The sequence below is a fragment of the Clarias gariepinus genome, chromosome 2 (genome assembly GCF_024256425.1).
Source record: "Clarias gariepinus isolate MV-2021 ecotype Netherlands chromosome 2, CGAR_prim_01v2, whole genome shotgun sequence".
Classification (NCBI taxonomy): domain Eukaryota; kingdom Metazoa; phylum Chordata; class Actinopteri; order Siluriformes; family Clariidae; genus Clarias; species Clarias gariepinus.
The window spans coordinates 38,838,868-38,864,780 of record NC_071101.1 but is presented as its reverse complement, the minus strand read 5'-3'; the positions used below and the strand labels follow the sequence as shown (position 1 = coordinate 38,864,780).

Genomic DNA, 25,913 nt, shown 5'->3' with positions numbered 1-25,913 from the left:
AACGTCCAAAGTTTTGTACAAAATGTTCAGAAAAGTTCAGTCTATGATCCTGAGCAGAGCAACAGCACACGATCAGTGACGCGTGCCAGGATGTCCAACACACACTCCTGCACACGCCTACACATTCGTAAACACTTTTAAACACTCTTGCAATCTTACACACTCTGCATACTCATAAACAATCCTACTCACTTTTAAACACTCCTGCAAACTCTAACACACTGTCACAAACGCTTCCACACTGCTACACATTCCTATGCTTACACACTCCTACACATTACCACCCTTTCTTACACACACTTACACACTTTTACAAATTCCTATATATGCTCACACGGCCACGCACTGATACACACTCAGACACTTTTATACACTGCTACACATGATTAACTCTAAAATCATTTTATCTTGTTTTATTTTTCTTTATACATGTTTGAATTTGAGATGATAAAATGTTGCAGTTCCATTATGATCCTGCAGGTGGCAGGTAATCTAAACATTTACACCACCCTGTATAATGCCTTTACAGTACTCTTACACACTCCTACCCACTCTTACACACTCCTACCCACTTTTATACACCCATACACACTCCTACCCACTCTTACACACTCCTACACCCTCTTATACACCCATACACACTCCTACCCACTCTTACACACTCCTACACCCTCTTATACACCCATACACACTCCTACCTGCTCTTACACACTCCTACCCAATCTTACACACCCATACACACTCCTACCTGCTCTTACACACTCCTACCCACTCTTACACACTCCTACCTGCTCTTACACACTCCTACCTGCTCTTACACACTCCTACCCGCTTTTATACACCCATACACACTCCTACCCACTCTTACACACTCCTACATCCCTCTTACACACTCCTACCCACTCTTACACACCCCTACCCACTCTTACACACCCATACACACTCCTACCCACTTTTACACACTCCTACACCACTCTTACACACTCCTACACCCTCTTATACACCCATACACACTCCTACCTGCTCTTACACACTCCTACCTGCTCTTACACACTCCTACCCACTCTTACACACTCCTACCCCCTCTTACACACTCCTACCCACGCTTACACACTCCTACCCACGCTTACACACTCCTACCCACGCTTACACACTCCTACCCCCTTTTACACACTCCTACCCACTCTTACACTCTCCTACCCACTCTTATAAACCCATATACACTCCTACCCACTCTTATACAGTTTTACACACTCATACCCCCTCTTACACACTCCTGCCCATTCTTGCAAATGCTTGCACACATCTACACATAATGACACTTACACAAGCTTGCACACTCCTAAACCTCTTACATGTCCTTAGCAACATTCCTACAAACCCCTATACACTCTTACACACTCCTACCCGCTCTTACAGACTCCTATCCGCTTTTAAACACTCCTACCCAATCTTACACACTCCTACCCGCTCTTTAACACTCCTACCTGCTCTTAAACACTTCTACCCGCTCTTAAACACTCCTTTCCGCTTTTAAACACTCCTACCCACTCTTGAACACTCCTACCCAATCTTACACACTCCTACCCGCTATTAAACACTCCTACACCCCTCTTACACACTCCTACACCCTTTTATACACCCATACACACTCCTACCCACTCTTACACACTCCTACCCACTCCTACCCGCTCTTACACACTCCTACCCGCTCTTACACACTCCTACCCGCTCTTACACACTCCTACACCCGCTTATACACCCATACACACTCCTACCTGCTCTTACACACTCCTACCCGTTCTTACAGACTCCTATCCGCTCTTACAGACTCCTATCTGTTCTTAAACTTTCCTACCCGCTCTTAAACACTCCTACCCAATCTTACACACCCCTACCCATTCTTACACACTCCTACCCGCTCTTAAACACTCCTACCCGCTCTTAAACACTTTTACCCAATCTTACACACTTCTACCCAATCTTACACACTCCTTCTCACTTTTAAACACTCCTACCCACTCTTGAACACTCCTACCCGCTATTAAACACTCCTACCCGCTATTAAACACTCCTACCCGCTCTTAAACACTCCTACCCACTCTTACACACTTCTACACCCCTCTTACACACTCTTTCACCTTCTTATACACCCATACACACTCCTACCTGCTCTTACACACTCCTACCCACTTTTACAGACTCCTATCCGCTCTTAAACACTCCTACCCAATCTTACACACTCCTACCAGCTATTAAACACCCCAACTCGCTCTTACACACTCCTACCCACTCTTACACACTCCTACCCCCTCTTACACACTCCTACCCCCTCTTACACACTCCTACCCACGCTTACACACTCCTACCCCCTCTTACACACTCCTACCAACTCTTATAAACCCATATACACTCCTACCTACTCTTATACAGTCTTACACACTCATACCCCCTCTTACACACTCCTGCCCACTCTTGCAAATGCTTGCACACATCTACACATAATGACACTTACACAAGCTTGCACACTCCTAAACCTCTTACATGTCCTTAGCAACATTCCTACAAACCCCTATACACTCTTACACACTCCTACCCGCTCTTACAGACTCCTATCCGCTTTTAAACACTCCTACCCAATCTTACACACTCCTACCCGCTCTTTAACACTCCTACCTGCTCTTAAACACTTCTACCCACTCTTAAACACTCCTTTCCGCTTTTAAACACTCCTACCCACTCTTGAACACTCCTACCCAATCTTACACACTCCTACCCGCTATTAAACACTCCTACACCCCTCTTACACACTCCTACACCCTTTTATACACCCATACACACTCCTACCCACTCTTACACACTCCTACCCACTCCTACCCGCTCTTACACACTCCTACCCGCTCTTACACACTCCTACCCGCTCTTACACACTCCTACACCCGCTTATACACCCATACACACTCCTACCTGCTCTTACACACTCCTACCCGTTCTTACAGACTCCTATCCGCTCTTACAGACTCCTATCTGTTCTTAAACTTTCCTACCCGCTCTTAAACACTCCTACCCAATCTTACACACCCCTACCCATTCTTACACACTCCTACCCGCTCTTAAACACTCCTACCCGCTCTTAAACACTTTTACCCAATCTTACACACTTCTACCCAATCTTACACACTCCTTCTCACTTTTAAACACTCCTACCCACTCTTGAACACTCCTACCCGCTATTAAACACTCCTACCCGCTATTAAACACTCCTACCCGCTCTTAAACACTCCTACCCACTCCTACACACTTCTACACCCCTCTTACACACTCCTTCACCTTCTTATACACCCATACACACTCCTACCTGCTCTTACACACTCCTACCCACTTTTACAGACTCCTATCCGCTCTTAAACACTCCTACCCAATCTTACACACTCCTACCAGCTATTAAACACCCCAACTCGCTCTTACACACTCCTACCCACTCTTACACACTCCTACCCACTCTTACACACTCCTACCCCCTCTTACACACTCCTACCCCCTCTTACACACTCCTACCCACGCTTACACACTCCTACCCCCTCTTACACACTCCTACCAACTCTTATAAACCCATATACACTCCTACCTACTCTTATACAGTCTTACACACTCATACCCCCTCTTACACACTCCTGCCCACTCTTGCAAATGCTTGCACACATCTACACATAATGACACTTACACAAGCTTGCACACTCCTAAACCTCTTACATGTCCTTAGCAACATTCCTACAAACCCCTATACACTCTTACACACTCCTACCCGCTCTTACAGACTCCTATCCGCTTTTAAACACTCCTACCCAATCTTACACACTCCTACCCGCTCTTTAACACTCCTACCTGCTCTTAAACACTTCTACCCACTCTTAAACACTCCTTTCCGCTTTTAAACACTCCTACCCACTCTTGAACACTCCTACCCAATCTTACACACTCCTACCCGCTATTAAACACTCCTACACCCCTCTTACACACTCCTACACCCTTTTATACACCCATACACACTCCTACCCACTCTTACACACTCCTACCCACTCCTACCCGCTCTTACACACTCCTACCCGCTCTTACACACTCCTACCCGCTCTTACACACTCCTACACCCGCTTATACACCCATACACACTCCTACCTGCTCTTACACACTCCTACCCGTTCTTACAGACTCCTATCCGCTCTTACAGACTCCTATCTGTTCTTAAACTTTCCTACCCGCTCTTAAACACTCCTACCCAATCTTACACACCCCTACCCATTCTTACACACTCCTACCCGCTCTTAAACACTCCTACCCGCTCTTAAACACTTTTACCCAATCTTACACACTTCTACCCAATCTTACACACTCCTTCTCACTTTTAAACACTCCTACCCACTCTTAAACACTCCTACCCGCTATTAAACACTCCTACCCGCTATTAAACACTCCTACCCGCTCTTAAACACTCCTACCCACTCTTACACACTTCTACACCCCTCTTACACACTCCTTCACCTTCTTATACACCCATACACACTCCTACCTGCTCTTACACACTCCTACCCACTTTTACAGACTCCTATCCGCTCTTAAACACTCCTACCCAATCTTACACACTCCTACCAGCTATTAAACACCCCAACTCGCTCTTACACACTCCTACCCACTCTTACACACTCCTACCCCCTCTTACACACTCCTACCCACGCTTACACACTCCTACCCACGCTTACACACTCCTACCCACGCTTACACACTCCTACCCCCTCTTACACACTCCTACCCACTCTTACACTCTCCTACCAACTCTTATAAACCCATATACACTCCTACCTACTCTTATACAGTCTTACACACTCATACCCCCTCTTACACACTCCTGCCCACTCTTGCAAATGCTTGCACACATCTACACATAATTACACTTACACAAGCTTGCACACTCCTAAACCTCTTACATGTCCTTAGCAACATTCCTACAAACCCCTATACACTCTTACACACTCCTACCCGCTCTTACAGACTCCTATCCGCTTTTAAACACTCCTACCCAATCTTACACACTCCTACCCGCTCTTTAACACTCCTACCTGCTCTTAAACACTTCTACCCACTCTTAAACACTCCTTTCCGCTTTTAAACACTCCTACCCACTCTTGAACACTCCTACCCAATCTTACACACTCCTACCCGCTATTAAACACTCCTACACCCCTCTTACACACTCCTACACCCTTTTATACACCCATACACACTCCTACCCACTCTTACACACTCCTACCCACTCCTACCCGCTCTTACACACTCCTACCCGCTCTTACACACTCCTACCCGCTCTTACACACTCCTACACCCGCTTATACACCCATACACACTCCTACCTGCTCTTACACACTCCTACCCGTTCTTACAGACTCCTATCCGCTCTTACAGACTCCTATCTGTTCTTAAACTTTCCTACCCGCTCTTAAACACTCCTACCCAATCTTACACACCCCTACCCATTCTTACACACTCCTACCCGCTCTTAAACACTCCTACCCGCTCTTAAACACTTTTACCCAATCTTACACACTTCTACCCAATCTTACACACTCCTTCTCACTTTTAAACACTCCTACCCACTCTTAAACACTCCTACCCGCTATTAAACACTCCTACCCGCTATTAAACACTCCTACCCGCTCTTAAACACTCCTACCCACTCTTACACACTTCTACACCCCTCTTACACACTCCTTCACCTTCTTATACACCCATACACACTCCTACCTGCTCTTACACACTCCTACCCACTTTTACAGACTCCTATCCGCTCTTAAACACTCCTACCCAATCTTACACACTCCTACCAGCTATTAAACACCCCAACTCGCTCTTACACACTCCTACCCACTCTTACACACTCCTACCCCCTCTTACACACTCCTACCCACGCTTACACACTCCTACCCACGCTTACACACTCCTACCCACGCTTACACACTCCTACCCCCTCTTACACACTCCTACCCACTCTTACACTCTCCTACCAACTCTTATAAACCCATATACACTCCTACCTACTCTTATACAGTCTTACACACTCATACCCCCTCTTACACACTCCTGCCCACTCTTGCAAATGCTTGCACACATCTACACATAATTACACTTACACAAGCTTGCACACTCCTAAACCTCTTACATGTCCTTAGCAACATTCCTACAAACCCCTATACACTCTTACACACTCCTACCTACTCGTTTATATGCTTACACACTCCTAAACACTTTACACTCCTATACTCTTACACACTCTTATACATCCTTAGACACTCCTATACATGTTTTCACACTCTTACGATTGCTTACACACTTCCACACACCCCTATATGTGCGTTCACTTCTATACACTCCTACACACTTTTATACACCCTTACACACTCTTATACACCCTTACAAACTCCTACCTACTCTTGCACATGCTTGCACATATCTACATGCAACTACACACTTACACATGCCTGCACACTGCTACACACACCTACATGTCTTTAACAACATTGCTACAAACTCTTACACACTCCAACACACTTTTTTATTTGCTTACACTCTCATAAACACTCCTATACACGCTTACACACTTGTACACACTCATATGCATGCTTATCTAACACACTCCTACGTATGCTTTCACACTCCTTATAATTGCTTACAGACATCCACACACTCTTATACTGTATTTGCTTCCACTCTTACACATTCCTACACACCCTTATACACTCTAACACACTTCTACCCACTCGTATACTACATGTCCTTAAACATTCCACACAGTTTATTTGTTATCATGGTGATAGTTATTAGTGTGTGTGTGTCCCTGTAGGTGAATATCCTTCATAACCCTCATAGCTCTCTTTGTTTGATGAAATAAGAGGGTCTCTGAACGTCAAAACTGCTGGGAGTGCGAACACACACATGCACACACCCACACACACATAAACATAGAGCAGTGACTGTGTAAGTAGACTGTGATGTTGTTTGGATGAAGTCATCATACATATGGTGAATGACACACTTTCTCAGAATTTCTTAGAATTCTCTCTCTCTCTCCATCTTTCCAGCCCTCCATCCCTGTCGCACATCTGCCTCACAGAACCCCCATCTCTGCACATCTCTGAATCAATGCAACAAAGAGCCAGAATCACCTCATCACCCCCTTCCATCTCGTTACTGCTGATTAATTCTGTAATGAAATGTTGTGTGATTTCAGATCCCCCAGGAAGCATTAGCGATCCGGATGAAATGTTCAGAGAGCTGAAGAGAGAGAGAGAGAGAGAGAGAGACGGAGATGCCGTCTGAATGCCGCTTATGAGCATCGTTTGGATCCAATACCTCGATTCCCATCTACACAGAGACGAGCGCTGTATTTATAGTAGAGAAGTATGGTATAGAAGCAGCTACATCTGTAATGTATGTACAACTAGGATTAAATATGAGTGAGAGTTCTCCTCAGGCAAAGCCCTGACTGTCAGCATGGCAGCCTTGTGGCGTGCAAAACATCTGGAATCAAGGGACAGCAGAGGAAGTGTTGCGATGAGCTGTTTTAAACCAAACATCTGGGATAACTGCATGTGACAAGATGTGTGATTAAGAACTAAAGCCCACTTCTCACTTACAAGACATTTGTTACGGATCATGACGAGGTTAATATCGCGGGGCTTTTCATGGCTCTGATGTCATTAGCAGCAACGAGGCACTAAATGCAAAGCTAAGTTGAAATACTGAGGTCTGTTCAGGTCAAACCGGGACTTCGAGAGTAAACACTCTCTCGGCGTTTCATTACAGCTTGGACAACATCAAGGTAGAAAGTTAGGAAAGTACTCTGGAGCCATGATTGGACTACCTGCTTCATGTCTGAAACACTGGCCTCCCAGGAACTCCTTTAATGGCTAAATCATGTGGAAATGGGGGATGTTGCAATAACTCACAGCCGAGTTCATGTACAGTAACGTGAAAGTGGTGTTGGTGAATGATAGTGTGTACAGTTCCCACAGACGGATGTGTCTCTTCCGCAAGTTGTCGACATTTTCAAGGATCAGGTGTTCACTTAATGTCAATCTTAAATTTTAAGTTTTAAAAGTGTTGAAATGTTTCAATTAAGCTAAGAGTCTCATTACCATACCGTGTTTGAAGTCTTCTGTAAATGTCCACCGGTTTTACGTCTTTATAAGAAAAGTCCCGGTTTGACTTGAACGCCACATAAAGGCGCAAAAAAAGCAGATGATCTGGTACATTAACAATCTTTTAATATGACTTCTTTATACGTTCTAAATAATTAACAGTACACAACTCTGTGTAATTAACCACAACAACCATGCAGTAATTAAAAATCTCATAAAAAACAAAAGTGATGGATCGTGTTCAAAGCACTGGAGTCACTGAAGGAAACCCAGATGTTCAAGTTCGCTCAGTCTCATAACCAGACTGGCGTAGTAAGCTGGAACAGTGGTGTGTATGCAGCATGGGTGGTGTGTATGAATTTGACAGCTGCAAACTTCTAACTACACACACACACACCAATCATTCCTCCACCAATAACCATCCCAGTCACATATTTTCTGGCCTCAGTGCATGTGCCTATGCGGCAGGAAGCCCTGTGGCTGGTCTGATCCATCCATGACCCACATTTTCAGAAACACTCCGTCCAATTTTAACATCTCACTCTAACTGCGCGCCCAGTTGGAGCACGACAACACACATCTGGCTAAAAAACAAGCCGAAGTTACCAGCACTATTTCGCAAATAAGGGAAAGCGTGGCACTTGTACATTTTTAAACAGTGTCTTATTCATTAATGCCAAATACAAGTGTAATACAGAATAGTCTGACTGGCATCACCATGAGTAACATTACACACACACACGGCCAAAACGAAGCTCTGCGCTTCTGTCGCCATGGCACTACAGAGTTTATTTCTATATGTGACAATTAACCTGGAGAAATGTGTGCTTCATAATGTTTACATCGAGCGCGATCTCAAAAACGTTTCTTAACCTTCACACGCAACACAGAAAACAAACACTTAGTGAATATCCCGAAATGAGAGACTGATCCGAGTCCTGATCTACGTGTGTGTGTGTGTGTGTGTGTGTGTGTGTACATTGTGATTGTTGAAGTCAATCAACCACTCTCTACACCCATGGTTATCAGAGCTGCACAAATGAGCAGACGTGATTAATCATGTGAATCACTGTGTCAATGTGTTTTGCACTCTTACTGACTGCTGATTGTCACCCAACTCTCTCTCTCTCTCTCTCTCTCTCTCTCTCTCTTTTTGTCTGTCTGTGCAGGAACCCATTCAACCCCATTAGAGTACCTGTGTTAAGCAGTGAGATTAAACTACAGCTGCACCTGACAGCATGCGCAGTCTCCATAGCAACAGCACTATACATTCCTCAGGAGTGTCACGCCAGGACCGCTGGACCCGAGATGAAGTGATGAAAGAGGACAGGAAGACAGATCCACAGAAATAAATACAGACAGGCTGTCTGACAGCAGGCAAAAAGAAAAGGGAAAAAAAGAAAGAAAGAAAAAAGACAAAGAAAGAAGGAAACAAGAAAGAAAGAAACAAGGGAGAAAGAAAGAAAAAAAGAAAGATGACAAAGAAAGAAGGAAACAAGAAAGAAAGAAAGAAAGAAAGAAAGAAACAAGGGAGAAAGAAAGAAAGAAACACAAAGAAAGAAACAAAAAAGAAAAAAAGAAAGAAGGAAAGAAAGAAAGAAATAAAAAGAAAGAAAGACAGACAGACAAAGAAAGAAAGAAAGAAAGACGAAAAAAGGAACAGAAAAGAAAGAAGAAAGAAAGACAAAGAAAAAAAGAAAGAAAAAACGATGACAGAAAAAACAAAAAAGAAACAAGAAAGAAAACAAAGACGGAATAGACAAGGAAAAAAGAAAACAAGGAAGAAAAAAGACAAAGAAAGAAACAAAAAATAAAGAAAGAAACAAGCGAGAAAGAAAGAAAGAAACAAGGGAGAAAGAAAGAAACTAAAAAGGAAGAAGGAAAGAAAGAAGGAAAGAAAGACAGACAAAGAAAGAAAGAAAAAAGAAAGAAAAAAAATAGACGAAGAAAAAACTAAAAAGAAATAAGAAAGAAAAGAAAGACAGACAGACAAAGAAAGAAAGAAAGACAAAGAAAGAGACAGAAAGGAAAGAAGAAAGGAAAGACAGACAGACAAAGAAAGAAAGACAAAGAAAGAAGGAAAGAAAAAAGGATGACAAAGAAAAAAACAAAAAAGAAAACAAAGACAGATAGACAAGGAAAGAAAAAAGACAAAAAAGAAAGAAAGAAAGAAAAAAGGAAAGAAAGAAAGAAAGAAACATCATGACCACTGTCCCCTCTTCTCTCTCTCCTTCTTATCCCTCTCTCTGTCCCAACTTCTCTCTCTCTCTCCTCCTTGATACTTTCTCTCTCTGTCCCCACTTCTCTCTCTCTCTCTCCTCCTTGTCTCTCTCTCCCTCTCTCTGTCCCCTCCCGTCTGTCTTTCCGTGGTGAGCTGGAGCTTTTTCGGAGCGCGTACAGACTTCAGCGCCGATCCCTTCCCCCAGTTCTCCCTCATTCGGACATTGATCCAGATGCTGCTGGAGATCTCCCAAACAGGAAGCTGAACACAACGAGCTCTGTGTGTGTGCGCGCGTTACAGTATGCATGTTAGTAAAAGTGTCATTGTGTGTATTACAGCATTACAGCATGCTTCCTCAACCCAGTATTAACCCATTGTTCCTACTTCCTCGGGGTTACAGGAGTGTGGGAGTGTGAGAACGCGTGTGTGTGTGTGTGTGTGGTGCAGTTCACATATGTGTGCTCATGCATATTTTTAAACAGGTACCCAGACTACCTGGTTGTGTAGAGACACGATGCTAACTGGCTAACTGGCACATGTTTGGAAATCGGATTGACATTAGCGAAACATGCTGTGCGACGTTGTAGAAGACGGGGATGAAATTTAAATGGTGCAACTCTAGGAGGCTCTTAAGGCTTGGCGCGTTCTTAGCGGCTAAATCTCACTAAGCTAAGCGTTACAGAGATCCCACCTGGGAGTTTGACTTTATCATGCTGTTTTTCCCGTGTTGCTTAAAACCTTCGTAGATTTTTAATATACAGTAGTCTTGAGGATTAGTTCTCCAAGCTTCCTTCGGTTTTGGTTTTGTCCACTCCCTATACCTCACCAGTTTCAGATGAATCTTTCACACTGCGAATTATGAATCTTTCAAGCATCTAACTTAAGGCATGAATCAGTGAGAATCGGGTGCAGATGATGACAGACGGTCAGGCCGGTGATTAGCGAGGCTGGAACAGACGAGAGACACTTGGTCATTTATTGTATATTATTGAGGAAAATCTAATAAGAAAATCTGTGTGCGGCAAAAGTATATGAACCTCTGACTAGGTGTATGTGAGAAAGTCTGTTGATGCAATCTGTAAAGGGTGCACAAACTTTCAAGCACCACTTAAACAAGCAGCCTGTTTAAGTAACATCAGCTACTGTACTGTATAAAAGACTAATAAATGGATGATGATGATGCAAAAAGACCTCGATTTCTTTACATTCATTTAACCTACAACGGACATGAGGAAAGGGAATTCCCAGTCGCCTCCCGATACGAGATCATCGCGATACCCGGGTGCCGATTCGATTTGTATTGCAAGTCTATAAATATCACGATTTTATAAGATATCCCAAATTGAATCTACCCAAAGAGACATGAATCACGATGTTTTCTCTCTTTCTTGCTCATTCTTTTTTTTTCACTCGCTCGCAAAAAAAAAAAAAAAAAGAATAAATAATTAAATAAATAATAATATTGTTTTTGAAGTGCAGGCATCAGGATGCTGCTGTGGACATGGAGGAGTCTCCAGGAAGGTCCGGGAGAGGTGGGGAAACAGCGTGGGCTGATAAAACACTATACTGTTCATACGTTACAGACAATCGAACCCAAACGAAACGCCATGCGCGTCCAGCTTAGCTGTAGTTCGGTGTCTTAAAGCGGAAAGTCGAGGTGCTGCGCAAATCTGTGTAAGCTGAATAAAGCTAGCTAGCTAGCTACGCTTGTGATGTAGAGTTCTGGCATGTGTTACAACATAAGAAAACCTGACTAGGTCTGGTTAAAAAAAAAAAAAAAAAAAAACATTTTTACATGAACATGATAGAAAATGAATCTATCAACCTCTGCTGTTACGAATAGAGAAGAACGTCTGGTGGTTATGTTTCTGTATGAGCATGAGTGACGTGTCTCAGTGAGGGGTGTGTGTGTGTGTGTGTGTGTGTGGTGTCAGGACCTGCTGGTCTGATCCACAAGATTTACACAAAAGTTTAGTATAAAAGTTAGACAAAACTTTGAAGAGAAAAGTTCAGCGTAGTTGTAAAGGCGTGTTACTCACCAGCACAATGCAGCTCCACTGTTCACTCCGAGTCTCACCAGAAACCGCTGGAGCTCTCTCCTCCTCTCCCTCGCTCTCCCACTCTTTCCTTCTCTATCCCTCTCTCTCGCTCTCTGAACTCCCGCCCTTCCTCTCTCCCAAGCTCCCTCCTCTCTTCGTCTGTCTGTCTCCATCCACTCGTTCCCATCCCTCTCTCTCTCTCTTCCTCTCTCTCGCTCACTCGCTCCCTGTCTTTCTTGCTTTTCTCTCAGTTTAGTAGAAAGAACAATGCATGGCAGCTGAAAAGACTTGGAGCCCAAGAGACCGTATACATAATTCAGAACACACACACACACGCACAGATCCTTGACGTATGTGACAAAAAATTATTTCCATGGGGTCAGTGTTGATTGTGTTATTGTATGACAGCACACACACACACACACACACACACACACACACACACACACACACACACATACATGCACACACCCTAAGCACAGCTGTGGTCCCTGAGGTAAGAGAATGAGAGCACAGCATCATCTAAACTGATTGGCTCCTTTGAGATGATTGGCATTTCCTGTTAGTGCTTACTGCCGCCAACAACCCCCCCCCTCCATCCCCACCCCCCCAACACACACACACACGTCCACAAACATGCACATACTCTTAAACACGCACGCATACTGTACACACACAAGAACACACACATACAGATTTTACCAAATTTCTATGATGGTACTGATTCAGAACTGAGCCACACACACCACGCAAGGAGAAAGCAGAAGAAACGACAGAGAAAGGAAAAGATGAAACACGATCCAGAAAAACCAACAATTACCCCTGAGTCACACTGCGGGGTTTCTTAAAATATAAAAATGACAAGATGGAAGAAGAGAGAGAGAAAGAGAGAGAGAGAGAGATTTCCAGTAAATAAGAAGAATAAGTAAAAAAAAAACAGAAAGAAAGACAGTAACACAGACAGAAATACATAATTTTTTCTTTACAAAAAAGCGAAAGACAAAGAATGACAGACTGACAAATAGACAGGAGGAAAGAAAAAAGTTAAAAAGTCAGACAGATACATAGAAGGAAAGATAAATAAAGAGAGACAGACAAAGAAAGTAAGGCAGGGAGACAGCCAGACATCCAGAGAGACAGACAGAAAGAAAGAGAGAGACAGCTGAAGAGACAAGCAAAGAGACAGACAGACAGACAGCCCTATGGATGGAGAGAAAGACAGACAGACAGACAAGCAGAAAAGACAAACAGGCAGAGAGCCCAGCATAGAGACAAACATGAAGAAAGAGTGACAGAAAGACAGATGGAGAAACAGACAGACAGACAGAGGGCCCAGCATAGAAACAAATGTATGGATAGACAGACAGATACACAGGCAGACAGAGCAAGAAGAAAGAGAGAGAGAGACAGACAGAAGGAGAGACATACAGGCAGACAAAAATGTTGATGAAGAAACAGACAGGCAAAGAGAAAGAGACATATGGAGAGACAGACATGCAGAGAGCCCAGCATAGAGACGAACATGAAGACAGAGTAACAGACAGACAGACACAGGCAAACAGAGAGACAGACAGACAGACACAGGCAAACAGAGAGTCAGACAGACAAGCTGACAGAAAGACAGATGGAGAGACAGACAGACAGACAGACAGAGGGCCTAGCATAGAAACAAACGTAATGATATACAGACAGATACACAGGCAGACAGAGAGGCAGACAGACAGAAGGCGAGACATACAGGCAGACAAAAAAGTTTATGAAGAGACAGACAAGCAAAGAGAAAGAGACATATGGAGAGACAGACAGGGAGAGAGCTCAGCACAGAGACGAACATGCAGACAGGCAGACAGACAGACAAACACTTAGGCAGGGGGACAGAGAGCAAAAGAGACACGAAAAGAGAGGCACAGACAGAGAGAGACAGATGAGGAGACAGACAGACAGACAGACAAGGAGAGAAAGACAGATAAGGAGACAGACAGACAGATAAACAGACAGGCAGAGAGAGACAGATGAGGAGACAGACAGAGGCAGAGAGAGACAGATGAAGAGACAGACAGACAGACAGGCAGAGAGAGACAGATGAGGAGACAGACAGACAGGCAGAGAGAGACAGATGAGGAGACAGACAGACAGACAAATAGAAAGACAGATGAGGAGACAGACAGACAGAAAGGCAAAGAGAGACAGATGAGGAGACAGACAGACAGGTGGAGAGAGACAGATGAGGAGACAGACAGGCAGAGAGAGACAGATGAGGAGACAGACAGACAGGCAGAGAGAGACAGATGAGGAGACAGACAGACAGGCAGAGAGAGAGAGATGAGGAGACAGACAGACAGACAAAGAGAGAGACAGATGAGGAGACAGACAGACAGAAAGGCAAAGAGAGACAGATGAGGAGACAGACAGGCAGAGAGAGACAGATGAGGAGACAGACAGGCAGAGAGAGACAAATAGGGAGACAGACAGACAGACATACAGACAGTGAGAGAGTTAGATGAGACAGGCACACAGGTAGAAAGAGACAGTTAAGGAGACAGATAGACAGATAGACAGACAGGCAGAGAGAGACAGATGAGAAGACAGAAAGACAGGCAGGGAGAGACAGATGGGGAGACAGACAGGCAGAGAAAGACAGATAAGGAGACAGACAGGCAGAGAGAGACAGATGAGGAGACAGATAGACAGACAGGCAGAGAGAGACAGATGAGGAGACAGACAGACAGACATACATACAGGCAGGGAGAGACAGATGAGGAGACAGACAGGCAGAGAGAGACAGATGAGGAGACAGAAATACAGACAGACAGGCAGAGAGAGGCAGATGAGGAGACAGACAGATAGGCAGAGAAAGACAGATGAGGAGACATACAGACAGACAGGCAGAGAGAGACAGATGAGGAGACAGACATACAGACAGACAGGCAGAGAGAGAGACAGATAAGGAGACAGACAGACAGACAGAGAGAGAGAGATGAGGAGACAGACAGACAGACAAATAGAAAGACAGATGAGGAGACAGACAGACAGAAAGGCAAAGAGAGACAGATGAGGAGACAGACAGACAGGTGGAGAGAGACAGATGAGGAGACAGACAGGCAGAGAGAGACAGATGAGGAGACAGACAGACAGGCAGAGAGAGACAGATGAGGAGACAGACAGACAGGCAGAGAGAGAGAGATGAGGAGACAGACAGACAGACAAAGAGAGAGACAGATGAGGAGACAGACAGACAGAAAGGCAAAGAGAGACAGATGAGGAGACAGACAGGCAGAGAGAGACAGATGAGGAGACAGACAGGCAGAGAGAGACAAATAGGGAGACAGACAGACAGACATACAGACAGTGAGAGAGTTAGATGAGACAGGCACACAGGTAGAAAGAGACAGTTAAGGAGACAGATAGACAGATAGACAGACAGGCAGAGAGAGACAGATGAGAAGACAGAAAGACAGGCAGGGAGAGACAGATGGGGAGACAGACAGGCAGAGAAAGACAGATAAGGAGACAGACAGGCAGAGAGAGACAGATGAGGAGACAGATAGACAGACAGGCAGAGAGAGACAGATGAGGAGACAGACAGACAGACATACATACAGGCAGGGAGAGACAGATGAGGAGACAGACAGGCAGAGAGAGACAGATGAGGAGACAGAAATACAGACAGACAGGCAGAGAGAGGCAGATGAGGAGACAGACAGATAGGCAGAGAAAGACAGATGAGGAGACATACAGACAGACAGGCAGAGAGAGACAGATGAGGAGACAGACATACAGACAGACAGGCAGAGAGAGAGACAGATAAGGAGACAGACAGACAGACAAGACAGACAGGCAGAGAGAGACAGACAAGACAGACAGACAGACAAGACAGACAGACAGACAGGCTTGGAGCAGCTCTGTTAGCTGATGTTAGGTTCTGTTGGTTCTGAGTGAGCTCTCAGTCACAGGTGGTGGTACTGAATGCACTCAATACCCACAATGCACCAGATGTGAAAACCACAACAACAACAACAACAACAACAACATGTAGGATATTCTGACACTCTCGTGATGCTTCCTGGCTCCTGGCTACATTGAAGTATCTACATGATGTCTTTAAGAACACACACACTATGCAAACACACACACACACACACACACACACACACACACTATGTACAGACACACACTTCCACACACACACACACACACACACACACACACACAAATATTTAGTTTACGCTCGACTTAAATTTAAAAATGACATCAACATGTACACAGTGAAAGTCGTGTGTTTAGAGACGCGTTACACACCTGCGCTAGTGATGTTTCTGAGCAGCTGATTGAAGATTACTGTGAGACCGACACAGCGATTCCCTACACCAGTGCTTTCACTTCACTTTACACTTCACCACAATTAAGAAGTGGAAAAAAAAACCTGAAGACAAGAGAGAGAGCGAGAGAGAGAGAGAGAGAGAGAGAAAGATTTCCTATAAAAAGAGAATGAAAGAAAAGTCAAGATAAAATAAAGACAAAAAAGACAGGGGAAGCAAAAAAGCAACAACTGACAGCTAGTAATAATTCAGAACACACACACACACACACACACACAAACACACACACAGAATGACAGACAAGAAAAAAAACAAGATAGACAGAGAGAAAGAAAGGAAGACAAATAGATAAAGAAAGGTAGAGAAACATAAATTAAAAAAAGAATAAAGATTGAAATAAAAAAATAGGTAGAAAGGAAAAAAACTAAGAAAACAATAAAAAAACAATACAAGATGCTGAGAAAGAAAAAAATGTAAAAAAAAAAAAAGACAAAGATGGTAAAAAAGATGAAGAAAGAAGGAAAGAAAGAAAGACACAAAGAAACAAAATGAAAAATGAATAAATAAATGAATGATAAAAAGAAAAAAGACAGACCAACAGAAATATAAATAATACTAATAAACACATATAAAAGAAACAAAAAAAAGGAAAAAGGAAAAAAAAAAAACAAGACAAAGAAAGAAATGGAAAAAGAAAGTAGGAGGACAAAGATGATGGCAGGAAAGATAAATAAATAAAGACAAAATGATATATAAATACATTTTAAAAAGGCAGCGAAAGAAAGAAATGGACAAAGATGGAGGATAAGAAATATATAGAAAGAAAAAAGAAGGATACGAAAGAACAGAATAAAAATTAAACAACATTAAGAAAAAGGATAGAAAGAAAAAGAAAAAAATTAGACAAATGAATACAGATAAAGGAAACAAAGATAAAAAATGAAAGAGACAAGAAAGAAAGAAAGAAAGAAAGAAACCTTTCTAACATCTTCGTCTAGTCACAGAGCTCCGACTTTTTATGTAAATGTACATGAAGCTGCGTGAGTCTGTGCCTCGTGCTGCTGATTGGCTGATTAGAGAAGCGCATTAATGAACAGAGGAACACACACACACACACACACACTCGGTGATGGGAAGTTTGAATCATTTTAGTCACTCGGTTCTTTGAAAATTTTGAATAAACAGAATGAGTAGCTCACCTCTCATATCTTCTAGTCCGAGTCGTTCGTTCTTTAGAATCTGTTGCACTGCACAGCGTCTATGGGAGTCACGTGACAAAAGAACGAACGACTCGGACCAAAGACTCGAAGGTAAACTCAAATTTTCGCCCAGTAGCAAATGAACGAATCACTCCATAAGACTCCTCGTCCTTCTGAGTCACATTAAAGACTCGTTTAAAAAGAACGAATTGTTATTGAACATCTAACTCACCTTAAACTCACCTTCTAATTCTATAGCCTTTACTGATTTTTATTTAATTCTACATTATAAAACAATGCTAAAAGCGTCCGAACTTAATAATAATCTCCTTTGAACAGTTGATAATGAGATGAATCTGTTACTTATGATCTGTAAATCCTCCATAACGGCTCTAATCCGAGGTGCTGTTTATTAATTAGTGATTTCTGAGGCTTTTTTTCTTGGTGCTTGATGGATTTTGCAATGCTGTTCCTACAAGAATAACCCCGGACGGCTGTTAACTTAATTACCTAACGCTGTATGTTATTTCATACTTTTGCAAAAAAAAAAAAAAAGAATGTAAAAAATAAATCCAAACTTGTGTCCAAACATTTGACTGGTACTGTATATATATATATATATATATATATATATGTACTGTTTATACATATATAAACACAGTACGCACACACACGCTATAGTACTGTATACAGAATTAGATGTAAATCCATCAAACCCTGATCACTCATGCGCACTGTGTTTTTCTGTTCCCCGCAGCTTGCTGTTTCAGCACTCGCTATTTTAATCTGTCATCTCTCATGCATGAAAAACAAGCCAGGCTAATTAATCTCACACACACATGCACGCACGCACGCACACACACAGACACACACAAACACACGCACACCCCAGACAGAGACGGAGAGAGACAGACTGGCATTAGGGTGAGTGCAGGAATGGAAATGTGTACATGTAATTTATCACTTGTTCTTTTTTTTTTTTTCGTCCCGCTGTGACAGCAAGCCCTTTTCTGTAATGAAAACAAAAACAACAACAATAACAGCAACAAAAAAAAAAGCCCCATCCTGGGTTGGTCAGGGTTGTGCTGCTTCTCGCTCTCGTTTAATTAAACTGCATTGACATCAGGTTCAGTGAGAATCTTCAGTATGAAAGATCGCGTTCTTTGAACGGGTGTCTGATTTTCTCACATGCGTGGACGAGGAAAGCCCCAAAAGGGGGGTCACTTGACCTATTCACCAGCAGGACATGATTTCTGTCTCACACACAGCAGGGAATGCACATGATTCATTATGAAAAAGCCATACACGATAAGGTCCCGGGGCTTCCATACCATCTGCCTATTCATCCTCTCAGACACATACTGTACACACATGAACAGACATGCAACCACACACACACCTGAAAGCCTTGATGTGAAATATCGTAATAATGAAAGCCCACTTTCTTTCACTCCTTGTTTCAACAAAAGCTCTCATGAATAAAAACGAGCCGCTGTCGAGGAATTCAGCTCTGGTTCCAGCAATTTAAATGTAAATGAGTGTGTGTTTATCCCTGTGTGTGTGTGTGTGTGTGTGTGTGCGTGCTTTAGAGCACATTGTCTGAATATGCTTGGTCATTTCCATTTATTTATATTTTTTTTCAGTCTTTAATGAGAAGAGAATATTTGTTTGGGACAGAAGGGATGCGAGAGCAGGACGCAGTCCAAGCTGGAGACATGGAGAGATTTTCTTTTTTTGAAGGACCCAGTAGATGGCAGCAATGTGTTGTGAGAGTGTGTTCAATATAAAATGCAAGCACGCGCCCGTACACATGCAAGCGCGCATAATTCTCTACAACACACCTTCCACCAAGGCCACTAACTAATGTTCTTTGCCAGGCCTCTCTGCTTTAAACTCACACACACACATCGTCTCTCACATCATCTTTCGCTCTCTTTTTTCTCAGGACGAAACATTTATCTGGACATTTAGCTCCAGCATGACAGCTGCAACTACAGGCTTAAGCCTCACGAATTCAATCCTCATATAATGACATGGAAGACAACTGATAGAGAGACAGGATAGAGTGAGATACACAAGGTGAGACAGGGTAAAAAGAGACACATAAACAGAGTGAAAGGATAGAGGGAGATATACAGATAGAGAGAGGTAGCAGAGTGAGATAGGGTAAAGAGAGATAAACAGAGTGAGAGAATCAACTGTTAAAATAATGTAAGAAAGGATAGAGAGAAATAAACAGAGTGAGATGGGATAAAGAGATAAACAGAGTGAGACAGGATAGGCAGACAAAAACAGAGTGAGACAGGATAAGGAGAGATAAACAAAGTGAGACAGGATAGAAAGATAAACAGGGGGAGACAGGATAAAGAGATAAACAAACTGAGACAGGATAAAGAGAAATAGACAAAGTGAGACAGGATAAGGAGAGATAAACAGAGTGAGACAGGATAAAGAGATAAACAAACTGAGACAGGATAAAGAGAGATAGACAGAGTGAGACAGGATAAAGAGAAAAACAAAGTAAGACAGGATCAAGAGAGAGATAAAGAGATAAAGAGTAAAATAAAGAGTAAGATAAAGAGTAAAGAGAAATAGAGTGAAAGAATCAACAGTAAAATAATGTAAGACAGGATAGAGAGAAATAAACGGAGTGAGATGAAATAGAGAGATAAAGAGCATGAGACAAGATAGAGAAAGAAAAACAAAGTAAAATGGGATAGAGACAGATAAACAGTGTTAAAAAGGATAATGAGAGATGACAGAGTGAGACAGAATAGGCAGACAAAAACAAAGTGAGACAAGATAGAGAGAAACCAAGTCAGACGGGATAGAGAGATAAACCGAGTAAGATGGGATAGAGAGATAAACCGAGTGAGACAGGATAGAGATAAACCGAGTGAGACGGGATAGAGAGATAAACCGAGTGAGACGGGATAGAGAGATAAACCGAGTGAGACGGGATAGAGAGATACACTGAGTGACACGGGATAAAGAGATAAATCGAGTGAGACGGAATAGAGAGATAAACCGAGTGAGACGGGATAGAGATAAACCGAGTGAGACGGGATAGAGAGATACACTGAGTGAGACGGGATAGAGAGATAAATCGAGTAGGACGGGATAGAGAGATAAACCGAGTGAGACGGGATAGAGAGATAAATCGAGTGAGACGAGATAGAGAGATACACTGAGTGAGACGGGATAGAGAGATAAATCGAGTAAGACGGGATAGAGAGATAAATCGAGTGAGACGGGATAGAGAGATAAACCGAGTGAGACGGGATAGAGATAAACCGAGTGAGACGGGATAGAGATAAACCGAGTGAGACGAGATAGAGAGATAAACCGAGTGAGACGGGATAGAGAGATAAACCGAGTGAGACGGGATAGAGAGATAAACCGAGTGAGACGGGACAGAGAGATAAACCGAGTGAGACGGGACAGAGAGATAAACCGAGTGAGACGGGACAGAGATAAACCGAGTGAGACGGAGATGATATGTGAATATGTTTGTTAGAGAAATGGACAGATGTTATTGTTAAAACCTGCTCCTCTGACTCCTCCACGGCTGAGACTTAGGGCTGAGAGTCCAGTGCAGTGTGATGTAAAGACATTAACCCGGCCCAAAAAAAAAGAGAGAAGAAAGAGAGACGGGTGCGGAGAAAGGAGATAGGATAAGGGTGGAACACACTGGGAGAAAATCACCTCTCTGCCTTTATTGATACAGAATAAGAGAACAAAGCAGGACTCTCTGGAGACAGAAAGGAAAATGGGAGGAAAGGACATGGGCCAGGGGAGGAATAAAAGAGGAGACAGTACAGGACTGGAAGGCTACAGGGATGGGCCAGACATGGAGAGAGAGAGAGAAAGAGAGAGAGAGAGAGAGAGAGAGAGAGAGAGATCAGTAATAAGGATTTAACAGGCCACTGAGTTGCTCTATAATGTCTTGTAATAAAGTTTGAGGTCTATAAATATAATGAAATTAGGAAATCTACTTTATAGTGCTTTTATACTGCACGAATTGGGCTTTGGTGTACTGTGTTTGGCACAACCAGTATAAGGTGGGCTACAAGGTGCCAACCACACACACACACACACACACACACACACACACACACACACAATAGGGGCAATTTCAAAATGCCAATCAACCTACCGTGCATGTCTCTGAGAGGAAACCAGAGTATCCAGAGGAAACCCACCAATCATGGTGAGATCATGCAAACCCCAAACCCTGGAGGTGCGAGATGTCTGTGCTAAGACACTGTGCTGCCTCATTTACAGGTATTAGAAAATATTATAAAAATAAATAAAATAAATAATTTTTTTTTTTTTTGCAAAAAAAACAGTGAAGGGGGTGAGTTTAATAACGTCCTCTGGGTCTCTAATAATAAAATAACTTTTATTTATTTACAGTATTTTTTTTTATTGAGTTACTTCTATAACCGAAACCAATCATCCATGGACAGGTGAGAATTCACATTTACTGATCACTCACTCACTCTCGCTCATTAGCTATACCGATTTATCCAGTATTTAGGGTCACAGGGGCCTGGAGCCTATCCCAGGAAGCTTAGGGCACGAGGCAGAGTACACCCTGGACAGGGTGCCACTGCGTAGCAGGGCACACACACATACACACACACGGGCAATTTGGGAAAGGCAATTAGCCTAACCAAGCACAGGGAAAACATGCAAACCCCACGAACAGAGATGGGAATCGAACCCGGACCCTGGAGGTGCAAGGCGACAGTGCCAACCGCTACACCACCGTGCCGCCTCAGACTACTAATAATAAAGAAGATTGATATGTTTGATAAGTGACACAAAAAAAAATTGGAGGATGAACTGTTAAGGGTTAAGGGCCTTTCTCAAGGTCCCAGCAGTGGCAACTTGGTGGTGATTGGGTTTAAACCTGGCATCTTCCGATCACTTGTCCAATGCCTTAACTACTGAGCTACCCCTCCCCCATACGTCCACCTCCACCTGATATACCATGAATTGCACTGTAACACTCTTCCAAAATAACCCACTCACTCATTGTCTACATCACTTCGCGGGGGGCCTGGAGCCTATCCCAGGAGACTTGGGGCACGAGGTGCGGTACACCCTGGACAGGTTTGCAGAGCACACCTACACACAAATACACACACTTACAAGCTCATTCACACACTATGGAAAGCAATTAGTTCTTCAATTAATTTGCATGTCTTTGGATTGCGGGAGGAAACCGGAGAACCCAGATGAAACCCACCAAGCACGAGGAGAACATGCAAACACCATCATCTCTTCTTCTGTAATTAAACTTATCCATTAAAAAAAAAATACACGAGTTGATGCCTTCTATGCTCTCAACGATCCTCACACACACACACACACACACACACACACTTATATGATGGAATTCATTTTTATCACTTGGCCTGAAATTGGATTTTGACAGAACTGTCGCTGCCAATGTGATTTCACAACCGAGATAGGGCCGCTCTCTCTCTCTCTCTCTTTCTCTCTCTCTGAGTGTGTGTGAGCATCTATGTGTTACCTGGGAGTCTAAAGCACTGATCTCTACAATGAAAGGCTAATAAATCCTCCTTCGGGTTCATTGTCCCTATAATGGGGTGCCTGACCTCAGCTTTAGGATGCTTTCATGCCTGCGTGCTTCAGTGCGGTTTACTACAACATTCACACAAACAGTAATAAGAGTACGCGTGGAATATTGACGCACGTTACAGTATATATACCTAAGAAAGGAATTTATGGAAATGGCAAGATCAAAGCAGTGCGATGGGATTCTTGTGGCACCTCCTGTAACAGCGCTACTGTACTTAAAATCAGAAAGCTGTCCCGCATGACCGTATAAATCTTCCTCACCGCCTCTTCTTGTCTCCGAGGTGTGTGTGTGTGTGTGTGTGTGGTCAGTTCATCTCTAACTGTACGTGTCTATATGTGACGGTGTGTAAACGTTGCCTGCAATTCATGTTAACACTCTTCCTTAGGAAAAAGGAAAAAACACACACACACAGACACACACACACTGAGTTCTGTCCCTTAATAGGACTCAGTGGAGCGCTCACTGTGGCCACTGTGGCGTATCGATCTGATTCAGATCTATGTGATACGCTGCTCCCTGTGGAAAGCAGCGCTATTGTTCTGTCTCTCTCTCTCTCTCCGTCTCTGTCTCTCCCGCACACAAACACGCTTGTCTTGCTATACCTCTGAGGACCTTCCACTGACAATCTTATGAATGCAGGTAATTAATGCTACGCTTCACCAAAATCCCCTCCCCCTACCCTCAATATCAGTGGAATAAATAAATAAATAAATAAATGTCTCATTTACTGGGGTTTGTTTTCTTTTGATGGACACTAGACATCTCTGTCAGACGCTGGCATTCTGCCCCAGCCGTAGAAGGTAAATACTAAAGTACTGGAATTGTACTTCATTCCTATACTCAAGTATTATTTTCACATAATTATACTTAAGTCTTTGAAATTGAACATCTGTACTCTTACCTCATTATACCAGGGCCGTTCAAATCAAACCGGGACTTTTGACATTACGAGAACACTTCCAACACAATACGACTCTTAGCCGTAGTGAAACATTTAAACGGTTCAAATGCTTTAAAGAAGGCTGTGAATAATGATCCTGGCCGTTGAACGTTCCACAGTAAGGGGAACGCCTGGTCCTTGAAAAATCTTTGGATAACTTGTCATTCACCAACACCACTTGCACGTTACAGGAACTCAGCTAGGAATTATTGCCACATCCTTCGTACAGTCCTGACCTCACTCTAAGACATTTCCACATGCCTGGGCCATTAAAGGAGTTCCTGGGAGGCCAGGCAGACCAGTCATACTAGGAACCAGTATGACTGGTCTGCCTGGCCTCCCAGGAACCAGACCAGTCATCCGGTGTACTAGGAAAACTTTCTATGTTTATGCTATCCAAGCACTAATAATACTTTTAAATAAGTGCAATAGTGTTTCAGTGGACTCAGAATTTGTGAAATTGTGCGATAAATGAAACAAAAAAACAGCCAAATTCACCAGTATAGAAAAAAACTAACTGTCAAGCATTATGTTTTTGTTTCTTAATGTTGTAATTGATTTGTTTCATTGTTTCATTTATCGCACAATTTCAATGAGTGTGTGTACTATACTGTACAGTAGTTCTAGTGGCAATTTCTGCGGCTTATATTTTAAGCGCATTGTACGACTGAAGGCGGCATGGTGGTGTGGTGGTTAGCACTGTCGCCTTGCACCTCCAGAGTCCGGGTTCGATTCCCGGCCAGGCTCGATTCCCATCTTGCATGTTCTCCCAGTGCTTGGTGGGTTTCCTCTGGGTACTCTGGTTTCTTCCCACAGTCCAAAGATATGCAGGTTAGGCTAATCGGTGTTCCCAAATTGCCCGTAGTGTGTGAATGAGTGTATGTGCGCCCTGCGATTGACTGGCACCCTGTCCAGGGTGTACCCTGCCTCATGCCCTAAGTCTCCTCGGATAGGCTCCAGGTCCCAGCGACCCTGAATACAGGATAAAGCGGTATAGACGATGAGCGAGTGAGTGTACAGCTGAACAATTAAGGGGTTAATTTCCCTTGCTCAAGGGCCCTACAGTGGCAACTTAATCCTGGTCATGGGCTTTGAACCTGGGACCTACTGAACCGTAATCCAATGCCTTAATCACTAAGCATCCCTTCTCAGTGTTTTTGGTGTATGACTCCTATGATCTATTTGTGTATCTTCTCGTATTTGTTTACATTTTAATCACCTTTAATTTACACATTTAGATTGTGTTATGGTTGAGTAGCGTTGGTTTCCTGTAGTGTGCAACAGTGCTTATGCTATTTGAATTTGTTGTGTACTCTGCCGCGTCAGGTTTCACTCGCAAAAAAGATTTTAATCTCAATGAGATTTTTAGCAGGATAAATAAATGAAATGAAATGA

At 43.2% G+C, this 25,913-nt stretch overlaps 1 protein-coding gene across 4 annotated transcripts in view; it reads right to left on the bottom strand.

Moving 5' to 3' along the window:
* Positions 1-25,913, bottom strand: part of sash1a (SAM and SH3 domain containing 1a) — a 279,865-nt gene that overhangs the window by 71,548 nt on the left and 182,404 nt on the right. The window contains exon 1 of one of the 4 annotated variants that reach the window (XM_053491100.1): positions 12,450-12,582. The exons of the other annotated variants lie outside the window; for them this stretch is intronic. The gene's annotated coding sequence lies outside the window, so the exon portion shown is untranslated. Of the gene's footprint in view, positions 1-12,449; positions 12,583-25,913 lie in introns of those variants that run through there. 4 annotated transcript variants of the gene reach the window in all.